Source organism: Hevea brasiliensis, chromosome 7, assembly GCF_030052815.1.
Source record: "Hevea brasiliensis isolate MT/VB/25A 57/8 chromosome 7, ASM3005281v1, whole genome shotgun sequence".
NCBI classification, from domain to species: domain Eukaryota; kingdom Viridiplantae; phylum Streptophyta; class Magnoliopsida; order Malpighiales; family Euphorbiaceae; genus Hevea; species Hevea brasiliensis.
Window position 1 is genome coordinate 100,801,710 of NC_079499.1, and position 19,411 is coordinate 100,821,120.

Below are 19,411 nucleotides of genomic sequence, written 5' to 3' on the forward strand. Positions count from 1 at the left end.
TGAAACAGACGTGGAATTAGGAATCTATCATCCGAGGAGAGGAAAAAAATATTAATAAGAAATAAATGAAATTTTTATAAAAAGGTAGGGACTAAAATAAAAATATAAAATATTAAGACATCAAAACTAAACTATGTATAGAATTTACATAAGGATAAAAATATTGAATGGATGAACAATAATTTTGTAAAAAATCCCTAAAATCTTAAAATTAAAAATTATAGAGGGTATATAATCAAATTTTTTCTTTTAAAAAATATATCAAATTTATGGAATAATTTTTTAATTTTTGAAACTTGGGGGGGGGGGGGGGGGGGGTAGCCTCTTATTTTCAACTAGTTCTGCCTTTAAAACTTGCTTTAACGATATAATATGAACTATTTTATTGATGGATTATAAAGTGAGAATATTAAGTATTAACATATAAATTATCCTATAAAATATTTATTTTTAAAAAATTATCATTATACCCCTAAAAATTTTTAAAATTTCAGGGGCCCCCTTTGGCTTTAACCTCCCTCCGTCCTTAATTATTTGTTTATAATTTTTTTTACATTAATTTTTTTTATACATACATTATTATTTTTTTGGATTAATGATAAAAAGTTTTTAATTAAACATATTAATTTTTTCAATTATGCATATAAATTTTTAACAGATGTCAGTTGTATCGAAATATACACGTAAAACCCTCTAACTGTTAATGTATATGACAAATATTTTATTTAAAAAATTCATACTATTATCTAATTATATGCTATTTTTCAATGTATAATCTTCTTCAAAAAATTACACAATAATTATCAATAACATTAACCTTGTTGCTATAAAAATTAATCTATAGTAGCAATATAAACATTTACTGTTACTGATATATAAAAAAATGACTAATTATTATTTATTGTTATTGAACTTTCAGCGATAACAATAATTATTGTAAATAATTTTTTTAAGTAATTAAAATTTTATTATAAAATATCTGCTATTATAATTGTTTAACAAGTAATTTGTATATTGCTGTAATAAATTTATAATAGCAAATTTTATGTTTTTAATGTAAAATTTTTAATATTTCTTGTAATGATAGTAGCTATATTTTTAAAATTTTGAATTATTATTTAACACCTAAAAAAGAACCTGTTCAGCATTCATATGTAATTTTTTAAAGTAAAGAATCTATACCATATAAGCAATTTAATAATTTAAATAAGCACGTGAAAAATTGTTTTATGAGATTTATTAGATAATTATTTCATACTAGGTTATGATAGAAAGAATAATATGTGTGTTTTTCATTTCGAAAAGCTTCTTTTAAGTAAAGTGAATTTTACAATAATTAATAAATTTAATAAATTCATTATAAATATATTGATTTCACTCAATAATTTTACCTTTATTAGGGTCTCCATCTATTCTTCTAAGATAAATGGAAAACAGTATACAGGTGGGAAATAAGACTTTATATAAGGCAATTTTATATAGGAAAAGGAGCAATTGCAAAAGATACAAGATGAAGAAGTAGCCACACAAATATTATTTTGAGAGTTTAGAAGTCTAAATAACAAGCAGTTTGTAAGCTTACCCCGCTAATTACATTACACATAACTAAATGATTTTTATTTGTTTTTGCAAATCATAAAGGTTCTAAGAACTCAGATTCATCCCTCTCTTTCAAGGTGAAGTAGGGTAGAGATGAGTAGCCAAACGGGGTGTAGCAAATGCAGAGATGGGTGTAGTAGGAGTAAGCTCATCGAGGGTCTCAGTGAGATCAATCTTGGTAACATTCGCTGGTGAAGTCCAAGTAAAGCACTGAAGCATTCTGGCTAGCAACATCGTAATCATGGCACTTCCAAGCAAAGCTGCTACGCATCCACGCCTTCCAGTGCTGAAAGTTACGAACCTTAAGTCATGCTCAGTTAGCACCACCTCTCCCTCAGTCAAATGCCTTTCCGCGTCGTACTTGAGTGGATCAGGCCGTGTCATTGGGTTCCTGCCAAGCCCGTTGGGGCTAAGAAAGGCCCAGCTACCCTTTGGAATAAAGTAAGCACCAATAACTGTGTCTTCCATAGCCACATGAGGGACATTGAAGCGTGCAACGGGATGGAGCCTAAAGGCCTCTCTTGCACAGGCTTTGACGTAATTAAGGTTGGGGATATCAGATTCTTACACAAGCCTATCTTTGCCAATCACACTGTCAAGTTTCTCTATGGTCTTTGCCAGGATTTCAGGTTGATTTAGCATCTCCCCCATTGCCCATTCGATTGCGTTTAATGGGTTATCTACTGGAAGTATCATAATTTCCTGCAACCATGTATCTATATTAGTTTCTTAAATATATGTATCTACAGAATTTATAAAGAAATATTGCTCAAATTGCTCAAATAGATGTATCCTTGATGCATAAAGTGTTTCTTTTTTTATATTATTATTATTTTTTATTCTGTGCAGTCCACTTGATTTATTTTGTTTTGTTCTACAAATTTTTATATCCAAACAAAATTGCAAAAGAACTGCTTTATCCTCTCGGGCCAAGTGTGGGAGGATAGGACTATCATTCTCTGGCCACCTAACTATTTTTTTTAGTTCTTTTTCCGTTTCTTCATCGAATCAATCCCTCCCCTCCCCCCCCCTCTTCTTTTTCCTATCCCTTTTTGAAAGGATTAAGATAGTGACTTTATGCTGTGACAGTACATATGGACAAAACAATAGACATATACAGGTGAAATTGAAGCAGTAAGATTTGGTCTTACAGCGATTTGGTTCTTGATCTCGTCTGGTGTCAGCAATGGCTTGCCATCTGAATCCTGGAGAGTTACGAAAACATCAAGCAAGTCTTCCATTTCCTTCCTTTCACTACTCCTCCATTGTTGGATCCTCTCATCTATTATAGGATTTTGGTAATTCCTTATGGTCTTATTTGCATCGAGTACAAACTTTTCCTGGCCATCGAGTACAAACTTTTCCTGGCCATCGAGGTCAAGCCCCAGCAAGAAAGGCGTGTAATCAGATATGCAAAATCCATACAAGTATTTAAGAGCAGTGAAAATTGCATCAATGTGTTCGATTTCTTCACGCCCTGGTCCTCCATCAGGCATTCCCTTCCCAAATTGATTATTAAGAATTATAAAAAATTTTCATTTAAACCAAGCACCTAAATTTTAGATTTATAAATGAATTCTATAATATTTTATAAAATTTATTTATACCAAATATTATTTTAATTATACAACTGAAATTTTCAAAAAATATAAAAATCAAACTTATTTAATTGTTATATTATTTTACTTTTCAAGAATTCATTTTCTTTTTATGTAGAGAATAAATTCCTTAATTCAAGTTATATTTATCGAAAATCACTTTCCTAAAATATACTTTTCAAAAAGTGCTTTCTGAAAAATACACTATTTTTAACTAAAGGAGTCTTAATTTTTGTTTTAAAATTTTTTGGAATATAATTTATTTTAATTGAAATTGAAATTTGAAAATTTACTATCCTGATATCAATGTTACTATCACTACAAGAATTATAGTTTTTAACGACTAATTATTAATGGGAGAATTAAAATTTCCTCGTTAATGATATATAAATAACGACTGATAATATAATTGATCATAATTATATAAAATTTTAATCACCATTATAAAATACTTTAGTTAAAGAATAAAATATTGGTCGTTATATCCAAAATTTTAAATGAATTTCAGTTTTTCACCTTTTTAAGTCTTTCACAAGGACGACAAGTCCTTGTAAATGAATTAACTTCTTTTTTAAATTTTATTTTTCCCTCTCGCCGATATTATTAATTCCTATTTCTAAGAGGTTTCTAACTCCTAAGGTCTTAATGTGTTTCTAAGGTAACTGCCGATAAAAACCCTTTCTAAATGACCATCCTTTTTATTATGTTCTTTCCTCAACTTCCAGTATAAATTTAATCAAATCGGAAACACCATACCTGAGGAAACATTGGAACCAGTTCAAAGCCCGAAGACAAGGTTGAAAACCTAGCCATTACCCTCTCCATCGCGTTCATTGAGCTCACAAGCTGTGTCAGCTGATGCAATCGCTGTTGGATTCATCACTAGCTGAATCACCACATTAACTGAACTCTATGGCAGAAGATAAACACTATATTGCTGCATTGCCTGCAACGATACCTAGTCTCACCATTGCGCTGCTTCTTGTTACGCTAAAATCCTAGGCGAGGACTCATTATTAGGTTGGTAATAAGTGTAGTTTTGTGGTTATTGGTCATATTGCTATTGATTTTGAGGTGGGTATTATTGGTAATACGAGTAATAAGAGTGGTCGTAGGATTTGGCCCTGTGTTTGATGGTAATAATCTTGAATTTGGTATTGTGGGTATTGTAGGGCTTGCACTTGTTCTTGCAAATTTGGATTAAGTTGTTGCTGTTCAGATTTTGGAAGAAAGAAAGTCCATTGATTTCTGCAAATACCCCTTGTTTATTCCTACTCACCTTGATTTGGAAGCTTACATTGCTCATAGAGTTGATTAATTTGAAAGTCTCTCCTGAATCAGCAATCTTTCAAACAAGCTTTTCTTATCAATCAGGTAATATCATTATATTTGATTGGGAGCTATTTATCTTTGGTCTCTATGTATTTGATAGATTGCTATAATGAAATTTTATGGAGGGTTAATAATATGAAAGAATAGCTAAAAGCAAATAGAGTAGAAATTTATTAAATTTTTATGCTAGAACAATATCTTGGATGTCCATGTGCAGAATTCAACCCTTTGCTAGTTTAAATAAACATCTTGGATACATGGTTGTGGTCTTTAGTCAAAAGTAGATTTACATGTTTATACATTTGACAGAGATTAGTCTTATATTGCCATTTGATTTCTCTCTCTCTCTCTCTCTCTCTCTTTTTTTTTTTTTAACTTACATTAATATTTTAACTAATGATTTTTGCGGTAAAGGCTTAAGGACTCGACTCAGAAGCTGAAACAAATTCATTCAGTAAATGCTCACCAACTTCTAGGCACGTGGTTAAATTGCTTCTACAAAATTCATTTTTTAAGTAAAAAATAAAAAAGAAAAAAGAAAAAGACGAAGGCATGTGTTTTGCACGTGAGATTCAATCTCCTCTTTATCTCTCTTTTACTTCCCCTTGTCCACAGTTCATTTTCCGTTACAGCTCATTAGGGGTGTACAAGCAAATCGATAAACTAATTAACTCAACCAATTTCAATAAATTTAAATCAAAATTAATAATTTTATATATTTAAATATTAATTATAATTTAAAAATAATTATAAATTAAATTTTAATTTGAATTTTGAATTGACATAATAAAAATTGAACTTAAACTGAATATATATGAGAAGTATGTAAATAATTTTATTTTATTTTTTATTTTTATTTATTTTATTAAATAATATATTTTAAATTAATATTTTATTTTTTAATTAATATATATATAAGGTTAAAAAGTATTAAACAAACCTTATAAAAATTTAAAAAATATTAAACAAATTATCCAAACCAAACCTAATTCACTTATTGTAAAAATCGAATAGATATAATTTTGTAATTTAATTTATTAATTTCAATTTAAATATTATCAAAACTAATTTTATCGATTTACTTTGATAAAATACATCGAAACTATCCAAACCAACCCATGTACACCCCTGTAGCTCCTTCATATGTGAGTTAGATGAGAAATCCAATCTTTTGGCACTGTTGTTTCTTATATTTTTTTTTTCAACTCATTTGTTTTTTACAAATTATTGTTCAGGATTTTTTTTGTCTAACATTTTCTTTTTGTGTTTGGAACCCTCTAGAAGAAAAAAATTTAATTATTTTGAATAAAAATATCTTTCAATTTTGAAAATAAAAATTAAGCTTTTTTTTTTTCATTTTATTTGCATATTTATTTATATGAGAATTAATGAAATATTTATTTGTATCTATGGTGTTTCATGCATGTGGATCATGGTCAATTATCTTGCATAAGTATTTCTTTTGGAAAATATTTTTTTATTTTTTAGTGTTTGGAAATTAAAAAATGAGTTACTAAAAAATATTTTATTAATTAAATAAAAATTAAGTTATTTTTTATTTTTTAGATTTTAATATATCATTGATAATAATTTTTTTATATATAATTTAATATTGATTACAAAATAAAAATTTTTAACTAATAATTTTTAAAGAACTAAATAACGAATCTTATTTAATTTGTTATTTAATGCTCATGTTATTCCAGTTTTAACCTTTACTTTCAACGGCTTGGTCATGCCATATACCATATTATTAAAATTTTTTCAACTTCAACAATTAACTAAAATCTTACAAACGGGTTAGCATAAGTGACTGTAAAAGACTCTATATCTTTTAAGTAAGATTAAATATTCGATCTTTGTAAATAAAAATTTTTTTTATTAAAAGCACTTTACTTTCATAATGACTTTTTCAATGCGCATGCATATGATTAAATTTAATCTAATGAACTAAGAGATATCAATAATTTATTAAAAAAACTAAAATCTTATTTAAAATTATAAAAATTTAATTAATAAAATTATTATATTCATAAATTTATGCACTATTTTCAATCATGTTAGGTTTGAAGATGTCAATTATAACACATCAAATCAATTAGTTGGGCTCTAAGATTGACACTATGTTTGGGTAGAGAGAAAATAAAAGAGGAAAGAAAATTTGAGAGAAAAATAATTTTATTTTCTATCATTTTATGTTTGGATTAATAGAAAATAAAGAGGGAAGGAAAATTTGAGAGAAAAATAAAATTTTTTTTGTCCACTTCTACTTTCTCTCCAAAATGAGAGGAAAGTGGCACTACAAGAAATGTTAAAAATAACTATGAAAATTACAGACTACAGAATTTCTTTCGTAATTTACTGACGAATTATCGACGCTTTACCAACAAAAAAGAGAAATAAAATTTAAACTAACTTTTACCGACGAAATTACCAACTAATTACCAATTAAAACTTTACTGACTATGTAATTTCGTAGGTAAAAGTGGTGCCTAACATTAGCGGCAAAATTAGCTACCAAATAATAAAAATAATGACCAAATATTTTGTTGGTAATTACCAATGAAACGCTTTTCGTAGGCAATAGTAAGAAAAAAATAGAAAATAAAATTTTTTAAAAAAATACCTATGAAAAGTTTTCCGTCGGTACTTACCAACGAAATGCTTTTCGTAGGTAATATTAAGGAGAAAATAGAGAAGAAAAAATCTAAAAAGCTTAAAAAAATTTTAGCTATGAACTTTTTTCGTCGGTAATTACCAACGAAACTTTTTTCATAGGTAATATTAAGGAGAAAATAGAAAATAAATTTTTTTAAAAAAATACCTATGAAAAATTTGTCGTTGGTAATGACCAACGAAAAGTTTTTTGTAGGTAATATTAAGAAAAATAGAGAAGAAAATTTCTAAAAAACTAACAAAAAATACCTACGAAAATTTTTTTATCGGTAATTACCAACGAAAAGTTTTTTGTAGATAATATTAAGGAGAAAATAGGGAAAAAAATTCTAAAAAACTGAAAAAATTTTACCTATAAAAACTTTTTCGTCGGTAATTATCAACAAAAAGCTTTTTGTAGGTAATATTTAGGAGAAAATAGAGAAAAAAAATTCTAGTGAACTAAAAAAATTTTACCTACGAAAACTATTTCGTCTGTAATTACCAACGAAAAGCTTTTCATAAGTAATATTTAAGAGAAAATAAAAAAAATTCTAATAAATTAAAAAAATTTTACCTACGAAAACTATTTCGTCGGTAATTACCAACGAAATCCATTTCGTAGGTAATATTAAGAAGAAAATATGAATTTTTTTTTTTAAAGCTCAAAAAATGTTAGCTACGAATTATTTTCGTTGGTAATTACCAACGAAACAATTTTCGTAGGTAATATTAAGGAGAAAATAAAAAATAAAAATAAAAAAATACTTACAAAAAATTTGTCATCGGTAATTACTAACGAAAAACTTTTTGTAGGTAATATTTTTAAACAAATAAAAAAAATTTACCTATGAAAAGTATTTCGTCTGTAATTATCAAAAAAATACTTTTCGTAAGTAATATTAAGAAGAAAATAAGAAAAAAAATTTAAAAAACTTAAAAAATTTTAGCTACAAATTGTTTTCATCGGTAATTACCAACGAAATATATTTAGTCGGTAATTTATTAGTAAATCACAAAAAATATGAAATTTTCACATCATTTCGGAATAGATTGGAGGGTAGTGAATTTGTCTATAAAAAGAAAACTACTCTCCAATATAGAGCAATTAAGATATAGTCATATGGGCTTACTTTGGGCCCCACTAATAATTTTTTTTAAGTCAATTAAATATTAAAAAATTATAAATTAAAATAATTAATAATTAATATTTAATTTAAAAATTAAAAAAATTAAAAATTAAAAAAAGTAAAAAATTAATTTGAAAATTTTAAATTAAATTAAATTTAAAAATTAATTTAAATTAAAAAAATTAAAAAGTAAAGACTAAATTAAAAAATATTAAATAAAAATTAGCTACGAAAATTTGTTTTCGTCGGTAATTACCATCAAAAAATTTTGTCGGTAAATAATCGGTAATTTATAAGAGTAAAATCTCTAACGAAATTACTTACAAAAAAATTTATATTTATTTACGAAATAATTCGCCTGTAAATTTAGCGACAACACTTTTTTCGTAGGAAAAAATTACCTACGCTAATTTTTGTAGACGAAAAAATTTCGTCAGTAATTCATTGGTAATCACTGATTACCTACGAAATTTCAGTATATTTGATCGGTAATTTTCGTAACTATTTTTTTAATGAGTAGCTAAGAAAAATATAGAAAATTACTAGAAAATTACAAGTATATCCCTATATTTTATAACTTTTTATTTCTTAACTTATAGGTAAAATTATAATTTTATTATTCATAAAATAACTTTTCTTTTAATATTTTCCTTTCTATATCCAAATATAAGAAAAAAAAAATATTTTTCTCTGATCATTATTTTTTTTTTAATTTTTCTCTCATTATTTTCTTTTCTCTTGTCCAAACACAATGTTAATTTGAGAGGTTTAAAGGTCTCCCCTGCTCTACCAGTAGAAGCTTGCCAAGGCAGAGGGCGGTGGACAGTGGGTTTTTTTCATTCATAATTATGTTCAATTATATGAGATTCTCTAATTCTACATTTGGAATTTTCCATTGATGAAGGGTTGATATTCCATCACTAGTTAAGCTTCGAGAATTTACCAAATCTCACTTAAGACAATTTATTTTAAAATTTTCTACACTCAGAAAGTTGGAGCCTGGAATATTATCGAATTTTTAACGATGTGATGCCTGTGTGATGAATCTTGTGCACATCTTTCACATTTTACCTTCATCGTCGGATATAGGAAATGCAATTCAATGGTCTGTAAAGATTATTGTCCAATAAAATTTATGGCAGCCTCTCTGGTGTGTGTTTGACACATTTTAGATCTTGGATGTAGAACGTAAACACGAGGAGCTTGTTTTAGGTTGGGCAACAAGAAAAAGAGTGGCATTAGGTGTAGCACGTAGACTGGAATACCTTCATGAACAGTGCAATTCTAAGATTATTCATCGGGATGTGAAGGCTGCTAATGTACTATTAGATGAAGATTTTGAAGCAGTTGTTGGTGACCTTGGCCTAGCAAAGTTGTTGGATGTGTGGAAGACTCATGTGACAACTCAAGTTTGTGGGATGATGGCTCAACTACCAGTGCACGAGTTGTTCAAGTAGTATAGAAAAAAAAAAATATTTTCTTGAATAGCTGTGTTATAAATTGAATTTTTGATATAAAAATATACTAATTTAAACTAAATTTTAGACTAACAATTAATTAAATAAAATAAAGAAATGAAGGATTAAAATGTATATTTGCAAGTTTAATAAAAAGATTGCTTGAATAGAAAATTTTACTAAAGTTATGAGAAATAAATTGAACTAAATGAAATAAGGCAGGAATAAAGGTATTAAACACTTAAAAGCAATTAATAATCAACAATGGTAAAAGATGATTCTGGAGTTAGGAGTTTCAATTTAAGTTATTTTGGGATTTTGCTTAGTTAGCCCAACATATGAAAATTATATGTTTCAAGGTGATCAATTCTCAAATCTTTTGAAAATTCTTTCGAGTGAGACAGAGAGTGCCTTGATTAATTAAATCATATTTTCGCGGAGTTTAAAATTAACCAAGACCTATTAAGTTCTTTAATCAATCTATTAGCTCTCTTAATCCTTAGTCTATTTTTAGATCTAAGCTAATTAAGTTCAATTTCTTAATTATCTATTATTGGGTTTTCTCTTTTCGGTCTTTCAACCAAGGATTAAGAACATAACTTAATGGGATACTATACTAAGCATGTCATTAGGCACATAAAAAATGGATAAAACTTCATAATAATTATAAAATCTAGATTAACCAGTTCAAATTCTTAAAATATCTTAAATATTATATACCGAATTCCAGAATCTTAAAAGAACTAATCACTACTTATGTTTAATACAAATATTCAAGAAAAAGAAGTAAAAGATGAAAAGAAAACTAAAACTGAAGAAACCTAGTAAAAGAAGTGTAGAGAATGGTGGAGATGAAGAAGAATCCAAGCTTCAAACAAAGGGCATGAAGTGTCGGCTCTTCTTTCTCTCTATTTCTTTTAATTCTTTCTTCTTACAGCAAAAAGTGAGATAATAATGCTTAAATACCCTCTAACATAAACCCTAGAATGGACAAAAAATGGTGTGAGGTGAGGTTAGACACGTGTGACAAGATTTACTCTTTCAGCCAATTAATGAGGAAGTCATAGCTGGAACTGTGCTCATGCAGCATCTTATGTAAAGTCAGAACTGGAAAGAATAAGTGAAGACAGGTTTACATGGCCATGAAGTCCTTGTGCATGCTTTAGTAAACTTTAGAGAATTTTCATGAAGGCGCATAAAGCATGTGCATAGGTTGCACGGAAGGTTATGCATATTTGGGCAATCATGGGAGATTTTTTGGTCAGCTGCATAGGCGAATGTATAACCTATGCATGAGGCCATACATGTTTCGACAAAATTAAGTTCATCTTCCGTGAAGGTGCATAGGTTATGCAGGAGGCTATGCATCTTTCGACAGACTTGCAACATCTTTTCAGTCTCTCGCATAAGATAGTGTATAGTCTATGCACTAGAGTATGCAACTTTCAGCAAGTTAAGAATTTTTTTCATTTTTTGGACACAAGCTGCATAGGCTATGCAGCTCCTTATGCAACTTTTGACAGCCTTCAAAATCTTAAATTTTTAGGCTTCATTTTTGGCACTTTTGGACTTGAAATTTACTCTTCACTTGCACAATTGTCTTTTAGTCCCTCAAAAACACCATTTATCTACAAAATAAAAACAAAATTACAAATTAATCCAAAATTAATAATTATGAAAAATTAACTAAATAACTAATGAAATTAACTAAAAATAACTAACAAATGGATTAAATGACTACAAAATTTAATCTAAATGACTATATGAAATACATGTATCATGGGACAATAGGCCACATAACTCTCGGATACTTATCTACTGGGAAGTCATTTGTAGAAGCAGATGTTTTTGGTTATGGGATTACGCTTCTACAGCTTGTAACAGCTCAACGGGCAATTAACTTTTCACAGTTGGAAGAGGAGGATGATGTCTTATTGCTCGACCATGTGAGATAACCACTAACAAGTCCATATGTTATTATTTTGGTTTCTTTGCATGAATTTTCTCTGTTTCCTATCTATATTTATCTAGTTATTTACATGATAAATGCTTGATGAGATAAGAACCTAACCTTAGTCTTATTAGAGCAAGTTGAAGCCAATAGAGTTGAAAAATTCAAAGTAGCTAATCCTAGATGAATGGCAGAGCAGCAGGAAAGTTGTATATTTAATTAAAAGTTGTTAGAGTAGTTACTAACACGTATTTTGTTACTCATTAATCAGTTAGCGTAACTAATTTTTGATGTAAAGACATTCTATGAATAGTGAGCCAATAAATAAGAAGAAGCAGATTTTCAGCTTCCATTTTTCAGTTTTTGTTATTTTGTTATGGTATCAAAGCACGTTATTTGCTGCGTCTCTATTATTCATTTTTCTTGCTCAGTTTTCTGATTGCTTCTTTGCAAAATAATTTTTCACCATGACAACTACAAATCAAACACCAGATCATTTGACGAATCTTTCGAATCCATACTTTCTTCATCCTAATAAGAATCCAGCACTTGTTCTTGTATCTCCAGTTCTTGTTGGATCCAATTATCATTCATGGTCGAGCGCTATGATTATGGCTCTTCAATCCAAGAATAAAGTCAAATTCATCCATGGATCTCTCAGGAAGCCAATTAGTACAGACCAGATGTTTGCGGTTTGGGAGAGATGTAACACTATGGTTCTTTCTTGGATTACACATTCTTTGTCTACATCAATAGCTCAAAGTATTTTGTGGATTGATTTAGAGGCTGAAGTGTGGAAGGATCTCAAAGATAGGTTCTCTCAGGGAGACATTTTTCGGATTTCAGATTTGCAAGAGGAAATTTATGGTTTTAAGCAAAGTGAACTTTCGGTAATTGATTATTTCACGCGATTGAAGATTTTATGGGATGAATTAGAGAATTTCAGGCCTATTCCTTCTTGTACTTGCATAACTCCTTGTAGTTGTGATGCTCTTGTTACTGTGAAAGCCTATAGACAGAATGATTATGTCATTAGGTTTCTTAAGGGATTAAATGAACAATATGATCATGTAAAATCTTAGATTATGCTCATGGATCCGTTACCATCAATTAATAAGGTTTTCTCATTGGTAGTACAGTAGGAGAGACAGTTATTCCCTACAATTCTTGATTCGGAAATTTTAGTTAGCAAATCTGCTACTCAAGGCAGTAATCAGAGTTTTTCTTATGGTAGAGGTTTCAGTGATGGAAGAAAGAGATTTAGTGCCCATAATAATAACAAAGTGTGTACATATTGTGGCAAACTAAGGCACACTGAGAAAAAATGCTATAGAAAGCATGGATTCCCTCCTGGATTCAAATTTAGGAATAATTCTATTACAAATAATGTTGAGGCAGATCTAGATGAGAAACCTGTTAAAACTATTATGGCTGGTGAAAGCAATAATTCTACAGCTCATGTTCTTACTTCGGAGCAATATCAATAATTAATGGCTCTTATTCAACAATCTCCTTTTAACAAAGATATTCATTCCACAAATCAAGTCAGTTCCTCCAATTTTTTTAATCTTGGTCTAGGTAATTCTTTTGTCTTTTCTTGTTCAGTTCTTCCTAATCTTTGGGTTCTGGATATAGGAGCTACTGATCATATTTGTTTTTTCATTTCTTATTTTGCCACTTATAAGAAAATTAAGCCTATTCTGTTAAACTTCCAGATAGCAATCATCTTGTTTCACATTTTTCTGGTACAGTTCATTTTTCTTCCTCCTTAGTTCTATATAATGTTTTCTATATTCCTCAATTCAAATTCAATTTAATATCTGTCAGCAAGCTTACTTCTTCTTTACCTTGTGAACTCATTTTTTGTCATGACCAATGTTCCATACAGAATCTGAGTACCTCATGGAAGATTGGTTTAGCTAAAGTTCATGGAGGCTTGTATGCGCCAATAAATCCTACACAGCATTCTCCTAATGTCATGTCCTTTATCAACGTTTTTTCAGCTACTTCAGTCTCGACAGACTTCAATCTTTAGCACTATCGTTTTGGTCATCCATCCATAGGAAGATTAGCTTCAATTCAAAACTTATATTCTAATGTTTTTTTTTTCTTCTGGTCATGTATGTGAAATATTACATTTTGCTAAATAAAAGAAGCTGTCCTTTCCAGTTAGTCATTCTTATTCTCAAGCTATTTTTGACCTCATTCATATGGATATCTGGGGTCCATATTCTATAACTGGTATCCATAGTCATAAGTACTTTCTTACGGTTGTAGATGATTTTTCATGATATACTTGGATTTTTCTCATCAAAAATAAATCTGAAGTTCAGCAGCTTGTTCAATCTTTTGTTATACTTGTTGATACCCAATTTTCTGCCAAAATTAAAACAATCAGAAGTGACAATGGATTAGAGTTTTCCATGCCAAAATTTTATGCTTCTAGAGGTATTCTTCATCAAACCACTTGCGTTGAGACGCCATAGCAAAATGCTATTGCTGAACGCAAACATCAGCACATCCTTTCTGTTGCACGAGCCCTTTTATTCCAAGCTAAACTTCCAAAGTTTTTTTGGACATATGCTACATCTCATTCAATGTATCTCATTAATAGATTACCAACTCCCCTACTTGGTAATAGAACTCCTTATGAAAAACTTCATAACTTTGTTCCTAATATTTCCAATCTTCGAGTGTTTGGATCTTTGTGTTTTGCTAGTACACTTGTTGCTCACAGATCGAAGTTCGATTCACGAGCACGAAAATGTTTATTTCTGGGCTATAATCGTGGGACAAAAGGTTACATTCTTTTTGATCTAAACACTATGGAAATCTTCTTGTCTCGTAATGTTTACTTCTATGAGTCCATGTTTCCTTACTCTAATTCTTCTAATCCTGTTTCTATTTCTTTACCTCAAAATGTCACAATTCCTAATTTTGATTTCAATCCTTCTATAACTGATTCTTTCGTTCCTGTTTCTCATAATTCTAATTTCCAACATACTTCTAAATCTCTTCCTACACGTCACTCCACAAGAGTTCGTAAACCTCCATCCTACTTACAAGCATATCATTGTAATTACTCCACTCTCATTCCTCCAAAACTCTTTATCCTCTATTTACTGTTTTATCCTATCATCGCTTGTCTCCATCATACAAACATTTTGTTCATAATTCTTCCGTTATTGAGGAGCCTTGCACATATAATCAAGCCATAAAACATGCTTGTTGGAAGGATGCCATGCTTTCTGAGATTCAAGCTTTACAGCAGAACCAGACTTGGGAACTAGTTGATCTCCCAACTAGCAAGAAGCCCATTGGCTGTAAGTGGCTATTTAAGATCAAACTAAAGGCTGATGGATCTATTGAGCGCTATAAAGCCCACTTGGTAGCAAAGGGATATACATAAACTGAGGGTATTGATTTTTTCGACACCTTCTTACCTGTAGCTAAGATGACAACAGTGAGATTGTTATTGGCAATTTTTGTTGCACAGGACTAGTGTCTCCACCAATTAGATGTGAATAATGCTTATTTGCATGGTGACTTACATGAGGAAGTCTATATGAACTTGCCACTTGGTTTTCAGTCTTCTACTCCTAATAAAGTATGCAAATTATTGAAAAGTTTATATGGTTTAAAACAGGCTGGTCGGCAATGGTTTTCTAAGCTATCTACTGCCTTATTGTCTATTGGTTATGCTCAGTCCAAGTCTGATCATTCATTGTTCCTAAAGCATACTAATTCTTCCTTTACAGTCCTCTTGGTTTACGTAGATGATGTAATTTTGGCAGGGAATGATATGACTGAAATTGCTTCTGTAAAGAGTTTTCTTGATCAAACTTTTCGCATTAAAGATCTAGGCACATTAAAGTTTTTCCTTGGCTTAGAAATTCTAAAGGCATGGTGATTAATCAACGCAAGTATGATTTAGAAATTTTTTCAGATGCCGGATATCTTACTGCCAAACCTGTTTCGACACTAATGGATAGTTCTTTGAAATTAAGCCAAACTAGTGGTACTCTTCTTTTTGATGTTGCTTCCTACAGGCGATTAATTGGTAGACTCTTATATCTCACCACCATACGACCTGATCTTACTTTTGCTGTCCAACAGCTAAGTTAATATCTTGCTGCCCCAACTGATAATCATTTAAAGGCTGCCCATTGTGTTTTGCGATATATTAAAAAGTCTCCAGGCCTTGGTTTATTTTTTCCTGCTAACTCTCAACTCTAATTGAAATGCTTTGTTGATTCTGACTGGGCAGGGTGTCCTGATACTAGGCGATCCGTTACGGGTTTTAGTGTTTTTCTAGGAAACTCTTTAGTTTCTTGGAAATCTAAGAAGCAAACAACTGTTTTGCGCTCCTCTTCAGAAGCTGAATATAGGGCTCTCGCAATAGTGACTTGTGAAATCCAGTGGCTAACATATTTACTTGCAGATTTTCAAATGTCTTTTAAGCAACCTGCCTTGGTGTATTGTGATAATCAGTCAGCTTTGCATATAGCTACAAATCCCATCTTTCATGAGCGTACGAAACACATTGAATTGGATTGTCATTTGGTTTGTGAAAAGCTTCAGCAAGGTCTTATTAAGTTGCTTCCTATTTCTATTTCAGCACAAATAGCTGATATCTTCACTAAGCCCTTGACACCTGCTCCTTTCTTGACTTTACAACACAAGCTGGGAATGCTTGATATTCATTCTCTAGCTTGCGCGGTGGGGGGGGGGGGGTTTGGTGTGGGGGGTATTAGAGCAAGCTTAAAGCCAATAGAGTTGAAAAATTCAAAGTAGCTAATCCTGGATGAATGGCAGAGCAGCGAGAAAGTTGTATATTTAATTAAAAGTTGTTAGAGTAGTTGCTAACACGTGTTTTGTTAGTCACTAATTAGTTAGTGTAACTAATTTTTGATGTAAAGATTGTCACACCTTACCCCTCTGTAAGGCATAACATGATCCCGTAGAATACCTAATGAACTACTGCACTTCACCTACCGATAACTCATTAAGCATCCTACAAGGGATTTTAAAACAATTTTCTTATTTTTGACAAGTGGTGAGCATTTCTAATAAGAATTTAAAACATTTAGTTGAAATTAAAACTAATTAATATTTTTGGCCATTTTAGTTTTCCGCAAATTTTATAAAAATTTTGACAGAGTTTCCTCTGTATTTTAAAACTACTTCGATTTCACAATCAAACTCAATCAATTTCTCAAAATTCACAAGTTCAATAATTCTCAAAATACTGTCAATCAATATCATTCATATTTCATTAAAAACAAAATAATTTATACACAACCTTACAAATTTATATCAAAAGAAACACAAACTAAACTTTATTACAAACTTCATACAAATTTGTGTACAAGCTGCTCAAGACCCATTTTTACATGTCCATATAATTATGTGCAATACATACATCAAAAGAAGTATTTACAGTTAGGGTATAAATTATACCCGAAGGCTTTAAGCTGATGACTTCACACACCTCAGCAGCTCAGTCTGCTGCTCCTCTAGTCTCTCAGATTCATGACAAAGAATAAAGCTATCACGAGTACTAGGACTCAGTGGTGCACAATATACTAAAATAATCTTTATGCAAAACTTAAAGCACATTCATTCAAAAATTTGGCTAAACATGAAAATTTAATACAATCATGCATTGTAAGATTTTACATGTAAACCAAGTTCATTTCAAAGTATCAAAACACATTTCATAAAACCCACAGTTAGATCACGCCATTCGAAATAAATAGAATCTCAATAGCCAGAGGCTAAAGAGAAATCATATCACAAGGCTAGCTAGCTCAAATATATGGATATCCATTCACATCCTCTTCTACTGGCACACCTCAACACTTCTCCAGAGAAGGAATCAAAATCCGAAACTAATTACCCCCACTAGTCGTGCTAGTGAGGTGTTCAAATATATGGTCATGAAACTGTGGTTTCAAAACTTATCTTAACAATTTGCTAAACATTGTCATTTCAAATATACACAATAACTTTCACAATTTAAATCAAACATCATAAAAATGCTATAATCCAATATTGCACATTATTCAAAACATTATGCAAAAGATGATTATAAAAGTATATGTTGTGCACAAACCTCAAACGAGTCGCCTGTTGGCCTTGACTCGACTCCTCGAGTTCTGTCCCGGTATTTTTTTCCACTGAAACACGAAATTTTCCAATGTTTCAGTACTAAACTTAAAATAAATCCAAAATAAACTTAACTTCACATTTAGCTAGCTCTAAAGTGTTAAATTCGACGTTCTCAAAATTTTGTGTTTCGGGTTACTATTCACTGCACTATTCAAGTCAAATTATTGACTTTCTAAGGCTTAATAGGTATGGGAACTCCAACTTCACCCACATACCACATTTTGGTCACCAAACTTGTTGGTTTTGGTCATTTGTTTAAAGCTTTGGTCATTTTGGCAAAATTGCCAATTTTCGGTTTTGGTTCTCCGAAGTTGCACTGTTTCATTGGTCGGTCTACTGTTGAAATTTGACAAAACTTCATTCATAGAAAATGTTCCTTATTGTCTTAAGTATATTCTCATTTTTGGATCACCTCAATCGGAGTTTTGTAGCTCAAGTTATGGCCAAAATAAGTTTACTGTTCACGTGTACTGTTCATACTGAGATTTTGGTGCTGGCAGATTTTTGGTCCAATTTTGGTTAATAATTTGATCAAGTTAAGTTCATAATTTGGTCTCACTTTCTTCATATGAAATGTTGTACTGTGTCTTAGGTTTCCATCGGTTCAAGAATCGCCTAAATCTGAGTTTTCTAGATAGAGTTATAGCCATCCAAACATTGCTGCTCAATGAAAATTCTGCAGAATCTCAGTACAGTAAATTTAACTTTGCTCAATGATTTGAATGAGTTAATGGCCTAATTTGGGTTGGTGTTTTTCATGAAAGTTTTAGGTCTATATCATATCTAATTGCTGGTAAAATTTCAGGTCAATTTGACCTACCTAGCTCGAGTTATGACCAAATGAACAGTTACTGTTCATTTGGTCAGTTTAGTGCAGTGGCAGCCTGCTATCAACTCACTTTGGTCAATTGTTTCACCAAGTTTTGGTCAGTTTTTGGCTATGGTTCCTTAATGAAAATTGTGCTCTTTTATGTCTATTTTCATCTCCAATTGGTGGCATATCAATTGGACTTGTAAAATTTGAGTTTTGGTCCTTCAAAGTGGGTTTGGTCATGCTGCCAGCAGCATGACCATTAACCTACGAATTTGGTTTAATTTCCTACCATTCCCACACAATCCATTTGATCATAATTGACCATTATTTCACTTCATAATAGGTCAAACATTCCATTTATGCATTTTTCCAAAATTTGGTTCACTAACCCTAGCATTGAAACCCTAATCACACTAAATTGTTTCATTTAATCACATTTAAGCATACCAACATCACATCTACCTTCATATAAGCTTGCCTACACTTATAATCTAATCAAATTCATGCACTTACATATCAAACCCTAGCTGATCAAAATCCAGGTTTAGTCCTCCTACAATTAATTTCATTTTATTTTAAGTTAAGATCTAAGTTATATACAACAAGAACACAAATATTAAACATAATTTTCAATTTTAAATTCACTAACCTTAAACTTTGAATTTCAATCTTCCTCAAATCTTCAAATTCTTTTAATTTCTTGC

The 19,411-nt window shown here is 30.4% G+C and overlaps 1 pseudogene; it reads right to left on the reverse strand.

The window, feature by feature from the left end:
- Nucleotides 1–1,630: 1,630 nt before the first annotated feature.
- Nucleotides 1,631–4,022, reverse strand: LOC110649555 (valine N-monooxygenase 1-like; annotated as a pseudogene).
- Between the last annotated feature and the right edge of the window lie 15,389 nt (nucleotides 4,023–19,411).